The 10999-nt window shown below is 45.7% G+C and overlaps 1 protein-coding gene across 3 annotated transcripts in view; it reads left to right on the top strand.

Moving 5' to 3' along the window:
- Positions 1 to 584: 584 nt before the first annotated feature.
- WIPF2 (WAS/WASL interacting protein family member 2) overlaps positions 585 to 10999 on the top strand; it is a 67140-nt gene continuing 56725 nt past the window's right edge. For 2 of the 3 annotated variants that reach the window (XM_033918239.1, XM_033918240.1), the window contains exon 1: positions 585 to 755. The gene's annotated coding sequence lies outside the window, so the exon portion shown is untranslated. Of the gene's footprint in view, positions 756 to 10260; positions 10359 to 10999 lie in introns of those variants that run through there. The other variant, XM_033918241.1, reaches the window with a different exon arrangement.

Genomic DNA, 10999 nt, shown 5'->3' with positions numbered 1-10999 from the left:
TTTTTTAAATTTTATATTAATATGGATTACAAATCACTTTTTTTTTTTGCATTGTTACGTAAATTGAGGTTGGCTGTCTTTGCCCTCTTTTTTTCGGTTTTAAGGAACAGTTTTGGAACTACCCAGATTCTATCCACATTATCCCTGTACGTATAAGCAAATATTTGACTTGGGTTGACGGGCTGGTGGTGCGTTAGCAGTTATTTCATATAAAATACATTTATATTCTCACAAAATAAATCAGCAAATTTATTAAAGCAGAAGATTAGATGTAAATGGTTAATTAACAAAGGAAAACATTTGAAAACTGCTGTAACTTGCATGCATAGATATTGCTCTTAGGCTGTTTTAAAAATTACCCTCGCGCTGTTACCTTGGTAACGTGTGTATTGCTTTTCATATCAATAAAGTTATTTGACAGACTAACACTGAACTAAATGTCCGCTTCTTCAGCGATGGCAAAGAGCCGAGAACGCGACCTTCTCAATATGGCCGAAGCACTTCGCTGTTTTGCGCAGGCGGAATCTGATGACGGTCTGGAGGGAGGGGCGCGTTGCCACCGCCCTGCCCTTCGACGCATGCGCATTGCAAGCTGTGGGGGGGCCTCCATTTTGTTTGCTTGGTTCGGTTGTTGCTCCGGTTCTGTTTCCGGGTCGGCGGTTAGAAACGGCGGTGGGGCGGGGCTCGGGGACACATGGTGCTGCTGTCCGAAGGAGTCGCCGGAGATACTATCATTACCGGGTGACAGCAGTCAGGTAAGAGGCCTGGAAGCAACGGAAAGAGGAGCACATAAGAATAGTCATACTGGGTCAGACCAGTGGTCCAACTAGCCCAGTTTCCTGTTTCCAGGGGTCTCGGAGTATAGAGGCGGAGATGATGAGGTAGTGGTTAGGGGGATCTTGGGGGTGGAAGTGAGGATGTATTTTGAGGAAGATTTTGTGGGTGACGGGTAAACCATTCCTTGGGACAGAGATAATTGGGTGGGGGGGGGTGATTGTGGGTAAAGAGATTGAGTAGATGGTGTTAGGAAGGGATCCTGGGAAAAGAGGTAGTGATTAGGGAAGGGGCTAATGATTGGGAAAGAGTGAATTTTGGAGACAGAAATTGAGTAGTGATATGTCTGTGTGTGTGGTGGGAGTAAAGAGATGGAGTAGATGGCGCGGGGAAGGAATCTTGTGGATAGAAATGGGGTATTGATTGGGGAGGAGGTAATGATTGTGGGAGTGAAGGAGCCTTGGCGATAGAGATGGAGTAAAGATGGAAGAGTGGGCTCTTAGAGATAAACATGAGCTAATGAATGGGCAGGGAGTATATTCTGAAGGGTAAAGATGGGTGGATGAGAGAACCTTGAGGTAGAGATATTATACTGTACTAGCTGATGCCCCGGCGTTGCACGGGTATTTAATTATAGCAATAACACTGTAAATGGATTCAAATAAAGATACTTTATAGTGGTGAATGAAATTATTTTTTTACAGCTTAATAAAAAGTACAATATTCAAATTATAATGTGAAATATTTGACAAAATGAATACAATACAACTAACGCAAAACGTGATTATAAACAACAATTTTAATTTCACCTCCTGGAGCAAGAACATATAAATTCTTGGGTGAACCCACCCTTGAGCAAGCAACATAGAGTTGTGGGCCGCGAGACCCCCAGAACATATCACCCCAGGTAGTGAGGGATCTGCATACCAAGTTTTGTTCAAATCGGTCAAGCCGGTTTTGAATTACTGTGAGAATGGCAGCTTTTTACATATTTTCCATTGACATGAATGGGTGAAATCTGATTTTCTGTTTGTAGCTCCGCCCACGTGTGCAGGTGGGCCTCGAGACCCCCAGAACATATCACCCCAGGTAGTGAGGGATCTGCATTCCAAGTTTCGTTCAAATCGGTCAAGCCGTTTTTGAATAACTGTGAGAATGGCAGCTTTTTACATTTTTTCCTGGGCTGCGAGACCCCCAGAACATATCACTCCAGGTAGTGAGAGATCTGCATACCAAGTTTCGTTCAAATCGGTCAAGCCGTTTTTGAATAACTGTGAGAATGGCAGCTTTTTACATTTTTTCCATTGACATGAATGGGTGAAATCTGATTTTATGTTTGTAGCTCCGCCCATGTGTGCAGGTGGGCCGCGAGACCCCCAGAACATATCACCCCAGGTAGTGAGGGATCTGCATACCAAGTTTTGTTCAAATCGGTCAAGCCGGTTTTGAATTACTGTGAGAATGGCAGCTTTTTACATATTTTCCATTGACATGAATGGGTGAAATCTGATTTTCTGTTTGTAGCTCCGCCCACGTGTGCAGGTGGGCTGCGAGACCCCCAGAACATATCACCCCAGGTAGTGAGGGATCTGCATACCAAGTTTCGTTCAAATCGGGCAAGCCGTTTTTGAATTACAGTGAGAATGGCAGCTTTTTACATTTTTTCCATTGACATGAATGGGTGAAATCTGATTTTCTGTTTGTAGCTCCGCCCACGTGTGCAGGTGGGCCGCGAGACCCCCAGAACATATCACCCCAGGTAGTGAGGGATCTGCATACCAAGTTTCGTTCAAATCGGTCAAGCCGTTTTTGAATTACAGTGAGAATGGCAGCTTTTTACATTTTTTCCATTGACATGAATGGGTGAAATCTGATTTTCTGTTTGTAGCACCGCCCACGTGTGCAGGTGGGCCGCGAGACCCCCAGAACATATCACCCCAGGTAGTGAGGGATCTGCATACCAAGTTTTGTTCAAATCGGTCAAGCCGGTTTTGAATTACTGTGAGAATGGCAGCTTTTTACATATTTTCCATTGACATGAATGGGTGAAATCTGATTTTCTGTTTGTAGCTCCGCCCACGTGTGCAGGTGGGCCGCGAGACCCCCAGAACATATCACCCCAGGTAGTGAGGGATCTGCATACCAAGTTTCGTTCAAATCGGGCAAGCCGTTTCTGAATTACAGTGAGAATGGCAGCTTTTTACATTTTTTCCATTGACATGAATGGGTGAAATCTGATTTTCTGTTTGTAGCTCCGCCCACGTGTGCAGGTGGGCCGCGAGACCCCCAGAACATATCACCCCAGGTAGTGAGGGATCTGCATACCAAGTTTCGTTCAAATCGGTCAAGCCGTTTTTGAATTACAGTGAGAATGGCAGCTTTTTACATTTTTTCCATTGACATGAATGGGTGAAATCTGATTTTCTGTTTGTAGCTCCGCCCATGTGTGCAGGTGGGCCGCGAGACCCCCAGAACATATCACCCCAGGTAGTGAGGGATCTGCATACCAAGTTTCGTTCAAATCGGTCAAGCCGTTTTTGCGTGATCGCGGCACATACACACATACATACCTCCGATTTTATATATATATAGATTTAGTTGGTCATTTTCGACCTGAATATGTGAGATGTAAATTGCTACTAGAGGACCATTCCCTATTCATAATTTTTGGATAGGACCTTAGCATTCCAAGCAGGATTAATGAATTCATGTTTGAATCTTATTGTTTCTTACTTACTATCAATTTCGAAAAGATCTTAAAACCCACTTATTTAAACAATATAATATACATTATTGTTTTTCATATTATCATGTAGTTATAATGTACTTTTTATCCATACTTATTTTAGTTTATATTGTGTTCTCCTTATTTATTAGTTTTAATGCTTGTATTAGTTACTTAGAATTTTATTATGTATGATATTATTATATTGTATGCCGAGTACCTATTGTGTAAACCGCTATGAACTTCTGGTTAGGCGGTAAATAAATATAAATTATTATTAAAATTATTATTCATTTTCCAAATAGTTGTCTTCCTTTGGGGAATTTAGGAGTGTTGGAAGAAGAGCCAGTGGATGGAGAGGGCCAGATGTAGCAGCAGATGTCTATTCTTGTTCTCTTATACCTGTACAGCATCCAAGTCAGGCTATCTCTGGCTCCCAGGCCACTGCAGATATTGTGGCAAGGGTTACTTTGTGCATTCACTTTGGTGTTGGTGTGGGAAAGTGTGTAGGTTACTCATATGGGTCAATCACATCATGTGCTAGCCTTCATTTATCACTGCTATTATGTTAATAAAGGTAGCTAGTAGATCTGGCACTTCCTTGCTCTGCAAACTTTTATTTGTTTTAATAGTTTCAGCAAATACTTCAGAAACTTCTTTAAGCTATTTAGGTTGCAACTGGTTCAGTACTTCCTAGACCACCGCACAGTCTCACTGTGACATGCATTTTAACTTATTTCATTATCAATTTGAATTGGAAGGTGGCCTCGAGTAATAGCTACTATTTTTTAAATGGTGATATTTTTATCCTTTTCTCAAGCAACTGTGTCCCATGACCATCCTATCTCCCCCCCTTCAAGAAAGTCATTTCAACTTGCAGCAGGATAGGTATTTTAGTGAAATGTTTTTATTGTTAAGGTAGCTTATTTATTAAAGAATTATTGCTCCCTGCTTTATGGGGTGCCTTGTGCACTGTTAATTGTGAACAGCAACCAGATCAGGTTAGGGTTCTATATACCTTAAGTGTTGCTTTACATGAGTGCTGTCTTATGGATAGGGCTTTCCCCTAACTTCCTATGCCTATCAGTTATTTTACTGCCTGGAATAGTCTTAGGTTTGTTTGCCTAGAAATGTCTCTTTTTCTCTACAGATCATGTACATCCATACTGCAACAAAGCGCAGTCTCCAGTTAAGGGTACAGAGACTGAGCCTAGCATAATCACAGAATTGAGTGTTCAGGGATGTGATAGTGCACTAGATTCCTCCTCCTACACAAAATTGTCTCTCCAACCCAGTCCAGATGCATGAATATACACTTTCTTGCCAGCAGATGGAGACTGAAAATCATTGAATGAAAGTCACCTCTAGAGGTCTGCACGGGAACGGGGATCGCGGGGATCCCGCGGGTCCCGCGGGGATCCCGCGGGTTCCCCCCCTGGCCCACGGGACTCCCACGGGGACGCCCCCTGGCCCACGGGACTCCCACGGGGATGCCCCCCTGACCCACGGGACTCCCACGGGGACGCCCCCTTGCCCACGGGACTCCCACGGGGATGAAAACAACCTACCTAAATTCTGGCGATGCAAGTCTGGCGTCGCGTCGGGAAATAGCCATGTTGAGCAGTGAGCTCAGCACGTACACAGATGAAAGCCTTGCTTGCTGATTGGTCCGGCGGCCCCGCCCCACCGTGCCGCCGGACCAATCAGCAAGCAAGGCTTTCATCTGTGTACGTGCTGAGCTCACTGCTCAGCATGGCTATTTCCCGACGCGGGCATTAGGCTGTTTTTTGTCATTTCGGGTGGGGGATGGCAGCGGCAGCAGCAGCCTGAAAAAGAAATCATCCTGGCCGGGTTCGGTGTCATGCTCCGGAGCTTCTACAGCCTTCCTATCTCCCTCTCCCTTCTACCTGCGGCTCTCTTCGGCATCTCAGCAGCAGTGATCGACACAAGCTTCTGGCGTCGGGGCCTACCCTCTGCGAGTCCCGCTTGTTTCAACTTCCTTTTTCCACAAAGGCGGGACTCGTAGAGGGAAGGCCTCGATGTCGGCAGCTTGTCTTGATCACCGCTGCTGACGAGTTGCTTAAGAGAGCCGCGGAGCAGGGGGGTGTTGCCAGGTGCAGGTAGAAGGGAGAGGGCCAGATGCAGGACTCGTGGGTGAGGGAGGAGAAGAGAGAGAGAAAGAGAGAGGGGAGGGAAACAAAAGGAAATATTTCATACTGGGCTGGGCCGGAGTGGAGGGAAGGTGGAAAGATTCTGGCTACCGGGTGCAGTAACAAAGGAAAAGGGGGGAAAGCTGAAAATGAAGATAGTGACACAAAGAAGAGAAAGAGTAAGCAGGACCTACTGAATAAGGATAGAGATACAGAGGGGACATGAAGAGGAGGTGAAATAGAGACATATAAGTAATGCTGAAAAAGTGTGGGGGGGGGGGAGATAAAGACATTGAAAGGGCAAATGGTGAACATGGGGTAAAGACAAGGACAGAGACAAATGAAGATTCTGAAAAAGTGGTGAGATAGGGATATAGGTGAGATGGACACAAAGAAGGGTGATGCTGGAAAATAGGTGGAATGGTAATTCTGACAGACACAGAAGGGAAATGCTGGATCAAGGAGAGATGGGGCTCAGGCTGGATGGAATGAGGAGAAATGCCTTGTTGGCCCGGAACTTCCTCTCCTACGTCAGAATTGACGTCAGGGAGCGGAATGCTGGTCAGCGCGACGCTTCTGCAGGGAAAGCTTGGGACAGCGGTGGCTTGGGGACTATTCCCCGATGGCGGTGGCAGCAAACCGAGTGGCTTGGGGGAGGGCACGGAGAAAGAAAGAAAGGGGGCAGACAGAGAGACAGAAAGAAGGGGGAACAGGGAGACAGAAAGAAAAAGTTGGGGGAGAGAATGAGGTCTGGAGGAGAGGAAACATACAGGAGGCTGAAAGAAAGGAAGAAAGATTGGATGCACAGTCAGAAGAAGAAAGTGCAACCAGAGACTCATGAAATCACCAAACAGCAAAGATAGGAAAAATGATTTTATTTTCAATTTAGTGATCAAAATGTGTCTGTTTTGAGAATTTATATCTGCTGTCTATATTTTGCACTATGGCTCCCTTTTACTAAACCGCAATATTGTTTTTTAGCGCAGGGAGCCTATGAGCATTGAGAGCAGCGCGAGGCATTCAGCGTAACTCCCTGTGCTAAAACCTACTATTGTGGTTTAGTAAAAAGGGAGGGGGTGTATTTGTCTATTTTTGTATTTTGTTACCGAGGTGACATTGCATAGAGTCATCTGCCTTGGGAAATGTATATGGCAGATATCTTTGTTTTGTGTTCAAAAGAAAAGGAAATGCATTTCTGGTTTTATTTCTACAGTGTTGAAGTACTTGTTGGCCCTTGCTGTGACTGGTGGGGATCCCCAAGCACCGCCAGCAGAGGACCTCCTCTAGAGATGGTCAGAACTCCCCTCCACCAAGCGCAGCAGTCGCTGGCAGCATCCATGAGCCACTGAGGTGCCAGCATCTGTGACTCAGGGACGCTACTGCTGCCTGCCAAGCTTGGCAAAAGGGACCCCAGGCCAACTGCAAAGGAAGTCCTCAGCTGACAGTTTGTGGGTTCTCATCAGCTGAGTATTTATATTTTATATTTACATTAGAGGTTCTGGTAGAAACCCATTTACAAAGTATGTATTCTTCCCAATTAATATTTCCAAATTAATAGTCTCTTTGCTTATTTGTAAATGGGTCTCTACCAGAGCCTTTAATTCAGTAGCATAATTAAATAAAATAACTATTTCTGAAGTTTATAGGGAAGGATGGTGACGGAGGGGATTCCTCGCGGGGACGGGTGGGGACGGAGGGGATTCCTCGCGGGGACGGGTGGGGACGGAGGGGATTCCTCGCGGGGACGGGTGGGGACGGAGGGATTCCTCACGGGGACGGGTGGGGACGGAGGGATTCCTCACGGGGACGGGTGGGGATGGGTGGGATTTTGGCGGGGACGGGTGGGGACGGGTGGGATTTCTGTCCCCGCGCAACTCTCTAGTCACCTCCCTACAAATGGTCCTGTGCAATTTACAAGCAGCCAGTTTTTCTCAGTCTTCAACATATGGTAGGTGAGCCTGTGCAGCATGGGTCTAGTCCGGTAGGACTGAGAGGGAAACTGGGAAACCATTCTTTGTGGGCAGTTCCTAGGAAGGATGTCTTTTGGGGCCTATAAATAATAAAAAAAAAAAATAGTGAGAAGTGGGGCTAGGGCCAGTCTGTTGGTATCACATTAGAGAATGACACGGGGACAAATTTTTCCCTGTCCCCGCAAGAACTCATTTTCCTGTCCCATCACGGCAAATTCTTTTCCTGTCCCTGCCACGTCCCTGCAAGCTCTCTCCTCATCTGCACAAACCTCAAACACTTTAAAATCATAAGTGTTTGAGGTTTGTGTAGTTAAGGCAGAGCTTACAGGAATGGGACATGACAGCAACCAGGGATGGGGAAATTGAGTTCCTGTGGGAACAGGGACAAATTTGCCCCTGTGTCATTCTCTACAGTTGGTGGTCCAGGTTCCTTCACTCACTCCCCTGCCATGGAAAGGACAATGGAGTTTTTCATGTTGAGCCTTGGCCTCCGCCCTCTACTTTTGGGAGAAAGTATTTGAGTATCTTGGACCAGGAGCTGGAAACTGCCAGATAGAAAAAAAAAGTTACATGACCAGTGCCCAGAAGAGATCTCCAAGGATGGGGGAAAGGTGGGAAGCTGATTGAGCAACACACATGGTGGCTTCAGGTGAGCATAGTTGGTGCTGCTTGGCCTGCAGCAACCACTGAATAAAAATTGACAAGCAGCTGTTGCAGCTTTTATGAGGAGGACCCCTACAAGTCCCTTGATGGGGTTCCAGGAGGCAGTGAGTGGTGTTGAGGTAGAGTGGGTGCCTGAAGGAAGCAGAGACACTAAGTCATTTGGAGACCTGATTTTGGTAAGAAATGCCAGTATTTGGTTTTGGCTGAGATGAGGGCAGCTCAGGCAGAGGACTCTTGGTTGAAACTTCCATGTAGCTCCTAGATGGCTCAACCAGAGTAGATGCAAGCAGAATTGGCTCCAGGTGTTTAGTGTAGGGTTCACTGTTCTGTGTAAGGTCTTTTGCCTATACAAGGGGCTGGGAGCTAGCATTGGACTTGGGCATAGGCCTGTTGGAGGACCATGGTTATGCTCAGACTGTGAGTTAGAGGAGGCTAGGTCTCTGGATAAAGAGGAGATAACTTCCTGGGGAATATGCCACTGTGGTTTGCATTTTCCATAAGGATGAGCTACCCACACTAATCCCTTTGAATCTGAAGGCCCTAAAGACCAGCTGGCAGAGGCAGCTGCAGCAATAAATTGTTTCCATGGGGAAATGATTATAGCTGAATGGCAGATCCCAGATGGCGGACTTATGGTGATTGAGCCAATGTCAAGTTTTCAAGTTTATTAATATTTGATATACTACTTATCAAAATCTCTGCAATTGTCAAGACTGTACCTGGTTTCAGAAAAAGACCCAAAGAGGTTGTGACTCATAAGAACATAAGAATAGCCTTATTGGGTCAGACCAATGGTCCATCAAGCCCAGTAGCCCGTTCTGACGGTGGCCAATCTAGGTCACCAGTACCTGGCCAAAACCCAAAGAGTAGCAACATTCCATGCTACCGATCCAGGGGAAAGTTTAATGTGTTGGGTGTCCACTGTCACCAAGAAAACGACCATTCCTGTTGAGGGATTTGCAGGATCTTCAAATAGAGGGTCTCTTGAAATAACCCTTTGATGTGGCAGCCCTAGTTTTGAAGAAGATGATCTGCAGTGGATAAGTGACCAAAGCTTGTTTTCATTGGGCAGAACAGTTTATTTATTTAATTTTCTACACCGTTCTCCCAGGGGAGCTCAGAACGGTTTACATGCATTTATTCAGGTACTCAAGCAGTTTTACCTCTCTGTCCCAGCGGGCTCACAGTCTATCTAACGTACCTGGGGCAAGGGGGGGATTGAGTGACTTGCCCAGGGTCACAAGGAGCAGCGTGAGTTTGAACCCACAACCTCAGGGTGCTGAGGTCGGAGCTTTAACCACTGCGCCACACTCTCCGCCAGAGGGATCCCTGTCCAGAGCAGTATGGGAAGGCTTGGAGAAATTGCATCTTGAAATGGAAATGGCCTTTCTAGTAGACACTGGCTAAGAGTATGTCACTGTTTGCATCTGCATGTTGCTTTCTCTGGCTGCTCTTTGGTGAGGATTTGGACAAACTTGTCGAGGACCTGGGGGAGTTTAAGGTTCTTAGGCTCCTGGAGGATATGTTCAAGACATCAGGCTTTTTTTCTGTCAGACAGAAGTCACTTCTGGTAGTGAGAAGGTACTATCCTGAGATGGTAGTGAGAAGGTACTATCCTGAGAGAGTCAGTGCTTCCTAGGGGACTAGGTTTTAATCAAAGGAATACTCCTTTTGGAGGGGGGAGGGGGCAAAGAGGCAGATGAGAAGGTGGTGCCAGGAGCACAGGGGTGCCTGATGAGCACAATGAGAATTTGGGGCCTAGTCTCTGGTTCTGATGGTGGGAATCTAAGTTTTTGTTTTGTTACATTACTGGAGATAGACTAGATACCTTGTATCAGTGTGTGGTCAAAGTCACTCTCAAGGGTTATGACCTGGAGTTTTCTGTTCCTTGTCTGACACCTTCCTGGAGTCATTTTACCATTTCCTTGGCAGGGTAGCAATGATCAGGACGCTATTAAACAGACTCATACAGATGGCAGGAGTATCTGTGGTGAGCAAGGAACAGGCCGGTACTCCATTTACTTGATTGTACCCAAAAAGGAAAGCATGATCCACTGATTTTTGGACCTAAAGCAGGTAAACTGAGTGATCTTCAACCTTCTGAAAGGGACATTAAGGTCAATGATAGTGGTATGCATCAGGGAGAGTTTCTCACTTTTCTAGAACTTACAGAGGCCTACTTGTATATTCTCACCCTGAGTATCAAAGGTTCTTTTAGTCATAATGTATTTTTTATTTATTTGGATTTATTAACCACCTTTTCATGAAGATATTCACCCAAAGTGGTTTACAATGCACTTAAGTATTTTCCCTATCTGTCCCCAGCAGGCTCACAGTCTAACTTTGGTACCTGGGGCAACATAGTAACATAGTAGATGACGGCAGATAAAGACCCAAATGGTCCATCCAGTCTGCCCAACCTGATTCAATTTAAATTTTTTATTTTTTTTCGTCTTAGCTATGGTGAGTTAAATAACTTGCCCAAAGCCACAAGGCGTAGGCTGGGATTGAACTTGCAACCTTAAAGTGCTGAGGCAACAGCTCTAACCCCTAGGCCACTGGGACAGACTGAAGGGCCATCAAGGCCAATATCCTGTTTCCAACTGTGGCCAATCCAGGTCACAAGTACCTGGCAAAATCCCAAGGAGAAAAACAGATTTTATGCTGCTTATTCTAGGAATAAGCAGTGGATTTCTGAAAGCCATCTTAATAATGGC

Source organism: Geotrypetes seraphini, chromosome 13 (assembly GCF_902459505.1).
Source record: "Geotrypetes seraphini chromosome 13, aGeoSer1.1, whole genome shotgun sequence".
Taxonomy (NCBI): Eukaryota; Metazoa; Chordata; class Amphibia; order Gymnophiona; family Dermophiidae; genus Geotrypetes; species Geotrypetes seraphini.
This window is presented reverse-complemented; position numbering and strand designations above follow the sequence as displayed.